Source organism: Dromiciops gliroides, chromosome 2 (genome assembly GCF_019393635.1).
Source record: "Dromiciops gliroides isolate mDroGli1 chromosome 2, mDroGli1.pri, whole genome shotgun sequence".
In the NCBI taxonomy this organism is placed as follows: Eukaryota; Metazoa; Chordata; class Mammalia; order Microbiotheria; family Microbiotheriidae; genus Dromiciops; species Dromiciops gliroides.
In genome coordinates, this window is record NC_057862.1 from 502,664,340 (window position 1) to 502,678,366 (window position 14,027).

Sequence of the window (14,027 nt, forward strand, 5' to 3'; positions counted from 1 at the left end):
AAATATAGCCTAGCTATTGAGTTTAATGGTTCTTTGAGAATTGGTGATATGAGTGTGCCTAAGTGGCACTAATTAGAACACCAGTTACTATATAAGACTTAACTTGTAAAAAAATAAAGGAAATTGAACTAAATGTGTAGTGACCATAGTACTTGCCCTGGAAATTGATTTTTAAAAACACACACACACACAACCTAAATCATTGATGTAAGTATTTTATTGGTATTTTCCTCTTTTGTTGATAAAATATAGAGGAAAAAGTCCACTTAAAGTATTATTCCAAATATAGTCCATAACCCTAAAATTAGATTTTTTAAAAGAAAAATGTATAAGCATGCAATGAAAAATAATTTCATAAAATTACCATATTACAAATACATATTTACTGTAAAAGGGTTATTTTTGCATTCAAATAAAATTTATTCAGGCAAAAAATCACTTTATTTTATCTACAACATTGGGTTGTTATTTTCTTATTAAAAATATTATTATAATCTACATTCAGGTTTTGTGCAAGATACATTTGGGCTAAGAGGGATATTAAGAACAGTATGAATTGAATACTCCCATTTTTGATAAAACTTTTACTACAAGTAGGTAATCAACCAATTAATATCCAAGAATATACTTTATTCTTTTGCCATTCTTCTAGGTATTATAAAGGATTCAAGGGCATAATCTCTGCTTTTAGAGAGTTTGTAATCTCCTTAGTGATGTGAATAATTCTCAACTCACTTTCCTTATAGATCCTCAAACTAGCTGACCCTTTCTCAGGTAGTCTATCATTATAGAGGGTATGCTTGTTTGAATATGGATTGGATTAGACAGGCTCTGAATTTCCTTCCAAATCTGGGTATCTATGGTTCTGTGTGAGTCTGTAAATCCATTCCAGAATAATTTAATAGAGTCAGCAAAGTACTTCAGAAATGCCACGAAAAACTTTTGAAATGTGTAACTTAAAACATTTTTCTGTGACCTGTCTACTTCTCAATGTAGTTCAGAACTCTTTCAATCTCCATTTGCATATTTTTTAGAAAAAGATTCCATTCTTTATGTCTTTGTTTTAGTAAAGTCTTATTAAGGAAAATAATAAAATTCATTATGGTTGCATTTTTATAGGCAGTTTGTTTATTTCATAGGAAATAATGGGTTATCTTATTTCAAATCCCAGTTGCTAAGCACTCTGAATATGTTCTTTATTGCAAGGTAACCTGAAAGAAGTCTAGTACAGTATCTTTTAGAGGATTTATGGTAATGCTGCTGAATTTAGCTGATCATAAACAGCATGGTGAGCCCCTAAGGGTCTCTTCATTTTCCTGACACACTCCACTGCTGCCCCATTAACACTTCGTCTGTTATTGCCACATACTCAATTTAATGAGTATCTTTGAATTTGGAGGTCTGCACCAGAAACAATAGCTCTAACAACCAATGCCCTACCTAGCCATTTTACTTGCTCTTTGCATAGTTTCTAGTTGTGCCTCTTTTTTTAAAAGCAAGTTCTGAGTTGGGGGGAGGGGTTGTGGCATTATCTGTGTAATCCAAGCACATTTTATTTTAATTACAGCTACCACTAATCCCAAATTCTGAACAAAAATACCTGAGAGAGTATAGATGAAAAGCAGAATGCATACCAGTGAAAACATTGTTTTTTAGCTCTGATAACATTGAATTGGTGACATAAAACACTATCATCAGGAGCAAATCATATTGTATTCTTAGTGAGGCAATGTTACCTTGAAAGAATGTATAAAGTAGCTAAAATATGTTCCATTTATTCATTTAACAATCAGTTGTGTCAAAGAAATAAAAGGGACTACAGGTTCAGGGGCTGGCTGCTACTTGAGTAGAACAGCAAATTAAACTCTTTAGAGGCTTTTTTAAGTTCTTAAAATTATCTGGAGCAAAAGAAATACATATTTCAAGTAATTTCTTCTGATATATTTATATCTTTCCAATACAGTGTTCCTAACCAAAATCATATATAATTTATCCAAATGTACAGTCACCCATTTTATGTATATATGTATTTTGTTATAGATGTAAAACAACACAGGAGACAATTTCTTTTTTAGCTTTTACTCATTTCCCTTTAGGTATTACATGTTGTTGGGTTTTTTTCATTTTAGAAAATGAATTTGGAGGAAAATTGGTGAAATCCCATTCAGTGGACCTTGACAACCTCTGAGAGTGAAGTCTGGACCAAAGTTGAATCACCTCACCAAGGGATTTCAGGTACACCTGACCTCAAAGTAGCACTCTCTAGAGATTATTACTAAGAGTTCATTTCCTCTATGGCTCATCCCATTTGCTAGCAGCTCTTGGTAACAGTGAAATCTTTTTCTATGGGGCACTCCATAGCTTCCATGAGGCAGTTAAGATTTCTGTTGTGCATTCTCTTTAAACAGTCAATTCATGCTAAAAAAGAGCTATTTGCAGTTAAATTAGATGATGCATGTATTGTTCTTGATACTAAAGTTATATAGAGCAGGAATGAATGCTGGATTCTGGTGGACCATGATGCAGTAAAGTTCTTTCGGCTGTCAAAGAAACAAAAAATAGTCCAAGACCAGTTACCCTTCAATGGTAATATTACATTTCATATGAATGTAAGGAGATTCCTCTATCCAGAACTGACTAGCTGTCAAATATGTAAATGATGGAGGTTGTTTTGTGTGTATGATGAATCTAAGTTTTCTTGGTGACATTTTATTTGAGAATTCCCAATTGCTAAAAGTCTATTTCATGGTAATATGGCAATTGGAAGCTATGAACCTGCAGCCTTCCAACTTCTGAGTATGTGAGTGAAACTGGGTTTAGAAACCATAGTGCTTTCTGTCTCAATCCTCACATTAAGGAGAACATTTTAAACCGTGCCCTTTTGTGTGAAAAACAAAGAGATTCTATTTTCTCAAGAGGATAGTGAGCTGCAGCATTTTTATTGTGCAACATTAATTTCTTGTCTGCTTCCTGTTCCGTTTGGCTTCCGGATCATAGGGATACTCATTAATTACTTAAAAGAGACTGAGCTTCAGTTCCATAATCAAAAACCTTATACCAATAGTCTTAAGAATTTGTAAGAGAAGTAACATAGCATAATACTTAAAGCGATAGCCTTGGAGTTAGAACAAGACCTCAAATTGATTCCTACCTCTTATACATACTGGTTATGTACTAAGGGCAAGTAACTGAATGTCTCAGTGTCCCCAGGCTAGTCTCTAAGACTTTAAATTACAAAGTAAGGCTATATGGAAGGAACTTCCATTCCCAGAGTTTCCCACACCAATGAAACATATCTGGATAAAAACATAACAAACAAAATAGAAATTGCATAATGACTCATACATTATTATTTTATATATTCTAACTACTTTTCCTGAAGAAAAGCTCTGTAAATTTGCTCAAAATTAACAAAGCATTCAATTAATAGAACGTTTCCCTGGCCTGAAAAATGACTTCCTCACCCTGTGTTAAGAGACTCATGAAGTGGTTAATATTTTCTACAAGTCATTTTATTTGTTTGGAGAGTGGTATGACATTTAAAGTTTTATAAGATTAATAATTTTCATGGGATGTAAATTGCTTTAAGATAGGGCTCTCTGTTATATTTGCATCACCAGTGCCAAACACAATGCCTCTTATATAGTAGGTATTTAATAATTGCTTATTGATTGATGAATAGATGGGAGAGGGTAGATGCCTGGATGGATTTAATGCTCTGCACACCATAATTATAATTCCATCATGAATTATTTTGAAGATGATCTGTATATTTTAACCCAAAATATTCCAGTGTACCACTCACATGTAAAACATACATAAAACTTTACTAGATTAAAAAGAATGAAGTGTTTCTTCTCTAACATTTATGTTTGGGTAGGTCAGAAGTTGTAGCATACTATTGAGTTGTGAGATTGTGAAGTTTTGAGATTTTCAAAATAGGCAGACCAAGTTATACATGTTCAGAGAAAAGCCATGAACAAAATTTAAAGATCTTTTGACAAATCAAAGTACCATGCACATTGTTGTATTTGTGATTAGTTTATGCATTAACCTAATTCATTTCAAGCTTACGCTTTGATTTTTGTAATGATATACATGAAGATCAACATAAGATGGCAGCACAAGTGCAAATTATGTTCACATTTTCACTTCCTGAGTTTAACTTTTTTCAATTATATCTATTTATTTAATCTCCTATAAATGCTGAGTTTTTACTCTATGGAGATATGCTTTTATATATTCTGTATTTATTTGATAGATGGATTCTACTAACAATAGAATGGAGGATGAAATGAAACATTATAAATAGAATCCCAAGTTTGTTTAGACAGGTTAATACAAATATATTGTTGTGATGACAGGTTCATATTAGTTTCTGGCAGGAAGAGATAAGTCTTTCTAATATGACCTTCTATAAAATGTAAGTTTATAGATCACCACATTACATTGATCTGAATTCAAACTTTACAGATAACCCCAATCATTTTTAAGAAGAGAGAATTCTTTTCTAACTTGCTTTCCAAATTTCAGTAGTTGCAAAAATCAGGCAACAGGATCTATAAATTATAATTCACAGATATGCTGGTCCACAGAAAAGCCTTGTTGTTTATATCACATGAGCCAGCCAGCTGGGATTGATCACAGACAATGTCTACTGCTAGGGCAGTAAGGAAGGCAACACATACCATAGTGTTATAGCTATGCACGTCAGGGCAAGAACAGAGAAACCTAAAAGAATCAGAGTGGAGAAAATGTTTCCAGTATTTTCAAGGATATATCACTCTGTCTGCCAGAAAATGCAATTCTTAAATCAAACTGAAAATTGTATGAGATATGAAATCAAAGGAAATCCAATTCCAAGGGGTATTGCCTCACCTGGGTACACAGGAAGTTTTGTGTGTAAACACTTACATTTAAAAATGATATCATATCCCTTCCTAGAATAATAATAAGAATGATGATGATGATGATGATGATGATAAAAAGCAACAACAAAAAGTAGTAGTAATTCACACCATGTTATTCATACTGTAATACACAGTACAAGGTAATGCAACACATTTTTCCCTGATATTGTTCATTCGGTTCTCTTCCCAAAGTGCTTTGTAGTCACCAAAATAAAATGAAGGCGTAAATGTCAAGGAAGTAATTATCTATAAGCCATGGGAGAAAACATTTTCAAATAGGAGTAGAATATTCATTTGGTATTTGATGAATATATGAATTTAAGGGGGTAAATATGCTGATATCAAAGGCCAGAGAGGACAAGACTATCACTAATGTAGCCAACTTTTTATCACTCTCATTATGAATTATACATAACCATGGGGAATTGTTAGAATAATTCAAATTAAACCAATATATATATAGCATGAATTTACACCTCCTATTTAAAGTGAATCTCCACTAAGGCTTATGGCTTATAATCTTGTAGAGGTCCTACCAAGCTTGAAAAGGCCCTGAGAATGGGCCCATTGATGGACTGTCATTTGAGATTGAACCTAAATAAGTAAAAAACGTCATCACTGAGTTGGCCACAGGGTGATGAATTTATTTTTATCATAGCGACTCTCAAAGACGATATAATGCACAATAGTGAATGCACAAAGAACCCCACCACCATCCCCTGATAATAAAAGATCCAAAGGACCAATGGATTGTATAGATCAGTTGTAGGAGATTTATGGAAAGGCATGGAGAGGAGAACATATAAGATGAAAAGGTGTATAGGAATTGAAATTTGCAAACACTAAGGGAGTCTGTGATTTGTATCCACATTAATGATGTTTCTGATCCATCAAAAAACTGATGTGATACATTGGTTGCCCTTCACTCTTATTATAATATCTCCTTGCTTTTTCCAATTATCCGCATTGTTGATTATATTTTTTAAGCAATGGTGACTGATAAAATAAGTTACTTTCATCAAAGTATAAACAAAGGAAGAAAAAACAGTTCACAATGAACTTGATGCAGTAAACACTATAATAAAAATAACTTGTATATTTACTGGTATTTTTCTTCAAAACATATTCCTGTCCATTAGATACAACATTTTAATGACCATCCCACCTTTCCTCTGTGTGGGATAGAATCATATATTACCTCCATTTTGTCATTTGAGAAATAGAGGAGTCCCTCTAGTCAAGGGACTTTCGAAATATCTTTCAAACTTTCCTCATTGGCACAGATAAATGATCAAGGTGAGAGGAGGGGAAGTGTGACAATATAAATTAATTTTGTCCAAAAGCATAGTATCATTTTTTTATCCAATTGTGTACTAGTTCAAGTATGTAAAGTTTCTGTCCTACTATTGCACTAAGAATTGTATTATTGGGTATTTTAACCCTCCCTTTACCTTCAAAATGAGGATTGCCATACTACAAGAAAAGAATATCTTTACTACAATGGCAAAAAGGGAAGGAAGGTTTGAAGCAACTGTATAATTTTGGAATATAGATGCAGCTGTGTTATTCTTGAAATGGGCAGCAGACTGGCAGCTAAAATCAGTCAGAGGTGCCACTGACACCCCCAAACCTGCTGTTGAGAGTATAAGTTAGGAATCACCAGATGGTACGTCATCCCCCCAGGGGCATTACTTTTAGGAGGAAAACCATTGTTAAGCTAGAATCATATGTACCCCCCAGAACCCTCTGATACCATGAAGAAAATCCCTTATAGCTCTTCTCTTAAAATAGTTTGGGCTTAGTGTTGGAGGGGGGGAGTATTGTTAGCAAGGGATTGTTCTGAGAGTAGCTTGTCCACATTCTTCTCTCACCCACCATGGTACACCTGTTCACAGAATTCGTTCAGCCCCCAAATGTTGGAAACATTGCTTGTGTTGTTTAAGTATTCTCTCCCACACTTCAACTATAGATATGTAACAGAAGGCATATGTGTATCTACCACAATAAGCAGCCCTTATTAGCTAATATATAAACCCGGTTCTTCCTGTCTCAAAGGCCAGCTCTCTACTCTTCTACTCTATCCATTATTCCAGTGGTCAGTAAAGAAATATTTAAGTGTCTATTATGTGCCATGCACTGTGCTAACCCTGTATTTGTATCAAACTCAAATAGAAAGGGATTGGGGGGGGGGGTCATAAGGATCCCTGCAGGCTACAGATTTACTTAGAAAACCACATATTCACATTATCCATGTTCTATTTTACCTTCATTTATTTTCTTAAATATTTCTCAATTGCATTTTAATCTGGTGCAGCCCAAATTGAGGAGGATTCCGGACCACAATGACAGATATTGGCCATATATTTGATACATCACTACTACTATACCACACTGCCCTCACTACAATAATATATAAATTTATGTATATACGTATGTATATATCTATATATACAAAATAAAGCTAATATTTCCATAGCTCTTTAAAGTTCTCAGAGGGCTTTATACATAGTATCTTATCTGATACTATATCATATATATGTGTATGTGTATATATATATATATCATATATATGTGTATGTGTATAGATAGATAGATAGATAGATATGGATAACCATAATATAGCTGACATTTACATAGTGTTTTAAGGTTTACATAGAAATTTGTTCAATTTATCTTACTTGATCTTCACAACAACCCTATGAGGGAGGTACTAGCAATGTTATTAAATTATTAAATGAGAATTTAATAGATGAGGAAAATGAAGCTTAGAATAGGTAATATCCAAACCATGCTTATACAGCTAATAAGTAGCAGTGGCAGCTTTCCAACCTAAGTTTTCCTGGCTCCAGCTCTACCACTCTACTCTACCATTAAGTTCAGGGACAGATTGTATTAGATGGCATCTGATGTCCCTTCCAACTTTGAGCTTTTGTAGTTCTGTTATATATTGGGAGATAGAAAGGATGAGAGAGGAGTATTCACATTCATTAGGCAGCTCAGTCCTCATTCGCTAAAGCATAAAAAGAGGCTGAGAATATATCATCTTTTCCCACTATAGCTATTGTTCTTCAGTAATCCAGTGAAATAATTCAACCAACATTGTGTGTAAATCACTATTATACATGATAATATAGATAGCATATAGTCCTCATCTTCATAGAAATTAATTATTTACCTATGGAATAATATGCACAAATAATTACTAGGAATTTTGAGGTGATTTTATAAAGATTAATTCAAGGATGTGGAATATTGCCTAAAATTTAAAATCTAGATCGTATAGCACAAAAATTGAAAAAGATCTTTAACTTCCCTTTCAGCCCCTCCCCCCTACACATAGCTCTATCCCCCTACCCTTTGCTACAACTTTTCACTTTTGGACACAGTCTGGGCTACCAGATTTCTCTCTTTGCTCTGGCCACTTACCACCTTAACTTTCATAGTCAGAAAGTCACAGATACCAATTTTGGGACCTCTTGCTATCTTGTCTACTCATGACCCTTTCTCACTTTAGGGGCTGTTTTAAAGGAAGTTTCACCATTGAAGGCAATCATCATGACTTCATTCTAAATGAATGTAAGATTCCCTTTTTGTGACCTTGCTTCCCATTTAAAGGGTGAAACAATTGAGATAGCCTGCCCTAATGGAAAGAAAGATAGGTTAGAAGCCAGATTGTAGCCCAGGTTCTGCCACTTACTTCTGTATGGCTTTGGGTAAATCATTTAATCTCTCTTAGCCTCGATTTTCTCATATGTAGTGGGGATAATAATTCCTACCTACCTACCTCATCAGGGTATGAGGATCAAATGTACTTGTTTGCAAAAATACCTCTCCAAGGCATTACAAAAATAAAAGTTTTAATTTTAAGGGGATAGTGGTATGTTGGAAAAGCTCTCACCTTGAAGTTAGAAGAGTTGTATTCAGGCTTCAGTTCCAGCACCAGTAGTCATGTGACCTTAAACAAACAAATCAGTTCCTCTAAATCTTGATTTCTTTACCTACAAAATAAAATAATGCCTACATATTTCACAGGATTTTCATGGAGATCAGTGCTATATATCCATAAAGTGCTACACAAATATGAACTATTATTATTGTTGAGGCATACTCAAAAATTTGCCCATGCACATAAAGACAGAGCTGGAGGAACAGTGACATGTGGAGAAATGGTGTTTAAGCCATAATGAGCTGGAAATGTTGATTATGAGTTTGCTTGATATAGAGCTCAAGCTAAGGCACATAGCCCCAAGATTGAGACAGTGTTGGTCTGATTTGCATCTGTATATCACTCAGAGCAAATTGCTTTTACATACATTATCTCATTTGATTCTCCCATAAGCACTCTGTTAAAGAGGTATATCAGACATTTTTATTTTGCTGATCTAGAAATTAAGATAGAGAGAGTTTAAATGATTTCCTCAGGTTCCCACAATGGATGATTGACATTGCAAGAACCAGCACTCTAAATTTTAAAGTCACATTCGACACCCAGTTTGCAAAGAATAGATACCTTTAAGGAAGAGATGTAACTACTCGTTTTGTTGTTCAATTGTTGCAGTCATGTCCAACTCTTCATCACCTCATTTGGGGTTATCTTTTTAAAGATACTGGAGTCACTTGTCATTTCCTTCTCCATCTCATTTTACAGACAAGGAACTGAGGCAAACATGATTAAGTGACTTGCCCAGGATCACACAGCTAGTAACTGTCTGAGATCAAATTTGAACTCCAGTCTTCCTGAATTCAGGCCAGATACTCTATCTACTGTGCCCTAGGTGCCTTGTAAGTACTCTAGAAGACCATAAACTCCTTAAGAGCAGGACTTTTTTGATTTTGCCTTTATATCCTTAGAGCCAGTATAATAGCTGTCACATAATAGGTGCTAAACTTAAATGAATTAAATGTGATCATCTAGAACAAATAGGTCAAAGTAACAGACAAGTAGATTTGGGAGTGATAAAGGAAGTAAGGAAATACTTCCTAAAATTAGAGTTGGCCAGAAGTGGAATGAGATCTATCAGGAGGGAAAAGGCTTAGTGTCTATGGGGGGGGGTCTTAAAGGAAAAGCTAAATGACTACTGCTTATAGATCTGTGGATATTCAGAGATAACTGGTTTATGCAACAGTCAGAAAAACTAATGTGATTTCGGACTGCATAAAAAGTGGCAAAGCTTCCATAAATAAAGAGGTGATAGGTCCACTCTGGTCACTTTGGGCTTCCACAATTTAAAAAGGGCAATGACAAGCTGGAGAAAATCCATTCAGAGGAGGGAAACCAAGATATTGAATGGTCTTGGGGCTGATATAAATTAACTGGGAATGACTGGCCTGTAGAAAAGAATTCTCAAGGGTGTTATTATAAATATCTACAAGTATATGAAGGTCTCACATGTGAAAGAGATATGAAACTTTCTTTGTTTATTTCCAGAGGACAAAACCATGAAGAGTGGGTGGAAGTTGCAAATTTAGGCTTGATATCAGGACAAACTTCATAACACTTGGAGCTGTCACAAAATGGAGTGGGATGCCTTAGGATATAGTGGGTTCCTCTTTCTTGCATGTTTTTAAGTGGAGGCTGAATGACAACTTATCAGGAATGCTACAGTGACAATTCTTTTGGGGGGATGCGTTAGGATAGTTAAAGGGTTCCTTACCTTTTTTGCGTCATGGATCCATTTAGCAGCCTAGTAAAGCCTAAGGACCCCTCAGAATCATGTGTTTCAATATATAAAATAAAATATATGGAATTACAAAGAAAGGAATTATTGAAATAAAGAACTAGTTTGGTTTCACTTTTTCCCTAAGTGCATGGTCATCCACAAGGGGTCTATGGACCCAGGTTAAGGATTATTTGATTAAATAGATTCGGGTCCATTCCAAATCTTAAATTTTACAATTCTGTAATATTATAGGTGGACTCTCAAACAGGAAGGCATTAAACTAGATCACTTCTAAAATCCTTTCCAACTTGGAGATCTAACTAAATAGATTTTGATGGGGAGGGGAGGAGAGGGGAAAGAGAAATAAAGGGAACTTTATTTTCCTACTTGATAAAAGCACTCTTATTTCTGGTACAATTAGCTGAGTGAAACTAATAGTAATGCATTTGGAGCAAGAAGTATACAGTTATAATGATTTTTGAAGATTGCTTAATCAACAAATGTTTTGTTCTCTCAGTGTATATTTGGGGGGAAGTTTTATCCTTGGATACAAATTTTTATTTCACTTTTCCCCTAGTTATTATATTCCCCACATCCTAAATATTTTACATTAAAAATAATTTTATAGTTTATACACAGCATAAGAAAAAAAAGCAACTTGTCTGATTGTTTTTAATTAAACTTTAATTAAAATGTCTTGTTAAATGATACCACTACCATGTTTTAATATCCAAACCTTAGCAATTATTAAAAGAATATATTTTAAAGGCTTTAGAATGGGAAGGGACCTTAGAGACCAGACCATCTAGTTAAACCTTCTCCTTTGATAGATGAGGAAATAAGTTCAGAGAGAGGAAGTGACTTTCCAGAGGTCACACAGAAATGGGATTTGAACATGGGTCCTCTAACTCCAAAATTAGTTTTCTTCCCATTATACTATGCTACCAAGTTCAAGGAATGTATTTGAAACTGATACTATATAAAAACAACTATTTGACAAAAAAGACATCTAACCAATACAAAAGAAATCCTTCAGAATAATACGGAGTTTAAAGTCACTGACATCTATGCTGAAAATAGTCTCAATAACTACCTTGATAATGCATGCATTGGGATAATGCAAATTCAAAGTGGTGGTTGTTGTTTTTTAATGAAAACATTGATTTGTATAGAATTCCTGTACAAATATAAATCTGTCACCTCAAACTAGGTCTATCCAAAACTTAGCTTATCTTTCTCCTTAAACTTATTCCTTTTTCCTTATTTCATCATTTTGTTGGAAGCATGAACATTCACCTAATCTCTGATTCTTGAAACCTTGGTATTTTAATCTCCTTCATTTCTTCTATCTAATCAGTGACTAAATTCCAAATACTTCAAAATCTTTGCATGCTCATCCCCCTTCAAGATACTAATATACAGTATTTTGGAAGACCTAGAGTAGCATGTAAATGTTAGTTGCTATTATTGTTTTTGTTGTTTTCACTACCACCATGACCACCTTGGTTTGGATGTTCATAACCATGCTTAATTTGTCTAATCATATTGCCTTCCAGATTTCTGTTAACTCCCCACCCCATCCAAATCCTCATACCATTATTATCTAATGAGAAACTCTTCTGAGCTAGCTATAACTAGATGCAGTAAGACAAACTTGTGATCTTGAAGAAGAGATTTAGACATATTCGTAATTGTTACTCTAAATGTAAAATGGATAACTTTAGCTGAGTATAAAAAAAAGTTCTTTCTGTTACCAAAGTCTAGTCACTCATCTAAGTGAAAAACTGTAGAATACGGCATCTGTAACATTACTCAATAAAACTTTAATTTTTATTGCAGTATGAAACCAAGGAATGGAAGTGGGCCTTATGGTACCAACTGATTCACAATCTGAGATAAACCACCAAAACAATAGAAGTTCTGCTGCCCCTGTGAAGCCTTCCTTGATTACTTTGAGAAGTGATCTTTCCACCTTCTCCCATACACATTCACATTTGACTTTGTAGTATAGTAATTTCTATAGAGGATTTATTTCCCTTGCTACCTCATTTTTTTTGTTTTTTGTTTTTTTGTGGGGCAATGAGGGATAAATGACTTGCCCAGGGTTACCAGCTAGTGTCAAATGTCTGAGGCTGGATTTGAACTCAGGTCATCCTGAATCCAAGGCCAGTGCTTTATCCACTGAGCCACCTAGCTGCCCCACTACCTCATTTTTTTTTGTATCTCCCACAATGCCATACAGACCAACATTCCATAGAAAATTGTGGAATGAATGACTGAAAAAAATAATTTAAGTAAACAAATGATGTGCAATTCTCTGTTCAAGTGCTAGAGAATATAAACATAAGAATGACATAGACCCTGCCTGCTGGGAGTTCACATTCTACTAGAGGATATAGCATGTAGAGAGATTAAAAATTACAGGAAAGATGTAATAAGGGTAAAGTAAAATTCCAAATGGTCTAAGAAGAATTTGAGGGGGGAGAAATCAACTGGAGGGATCAGGAAGGTTTCAGAGAGTGAGCTAAACTTTGAAGCAATAAATGAAATTGTAAAATATATCACAGATAAACATGTTCTTCTCTCTATCCTCTAGACCAAGGATTTCCTTTAAGATAATTGATGTAAAGCCTACACAGGATTTTAGAAGCTAAACATTTTTGGTGATTTTTTTTTAGTCCTTTATGTGAGTTAATCTTTAAGGCTATAACTGTGCTTTTGGGGGATAAATACCCACCCTTTAAAGACACCCACCAGGGCTGGTGTCAATTGCCAACTTTGTTGGAAGTCAAAGCTGAGAGGTATAGGATAAAAGACAACTGGGTATATTGAGATAGCCATGGATGTAGCCTTAGAAAAGGTCTCTTTTTTTAATCCTAGGAAAACATATGCGTCTCCATAAGGGGAAAAATGGGCTTTGGAGTACACACCCACACCTGTTGTGTGGGTAATTAAAGAGAGTTTCCAAAGCTGTCAATTGAACACCTTCCATACTGTTTTATTCACACCTGTGCACTCAATTAAAATATATAGATTACCAGGGTGATAAGGGGATGTTTCACATGGCTGCTCATCTAGGCAGGGAGTATCTTGGGAACATATTTAATAACTGGGCCTTTAGCCTTTACTGAATGGTCAACAATTCATGCCTAGACTTGAAACAAAACAATCACAATTACCTCTTTCCTTTCATTGTCAGTTCATACTGAAAAATGGGTTCATTATCATCACCATCATGGCTATCACATCATTCCTGGGTTACCCATGGAGCAGAAACCTTGACATTTCTGGGCTATCTATTCCTCTACTACAAGAGAAGTGTCCAAAGGTTCTCCATTTGTCTCTGCTTCAAGTACTTTTCCACAATTATCTTCTTGTTGCTCAGCAATTTGGAATGTGAATGCATAAAATTATTGTTTATGGGGAAGCAGCATAGGCTGAAATACCATCAAGAGGT

General features: G+C 34.7%; 1 protein-coding gene across 1 annotated transcript in view; it reads left to right on the top strand.

Moving 5' to 3' along the window:
* The window catches only part of MYT1L (myelin transcription factor 1 like), a 730,598-nt gene that overhangs the window by 184,623 nt on the left and 531,948 nt on the right, over positions 1–14,027 (top strand). Inside the window, exon 5 of the mRNA XM_043981893.1 lies at positions 2,130–2,235. The gene's annotated coding sequence lies outside the window, so the exon portion shown is untranslated. The remainder of the gene's footprint in view (positions 1–2,129; positions 2,236–14,027) is intronic.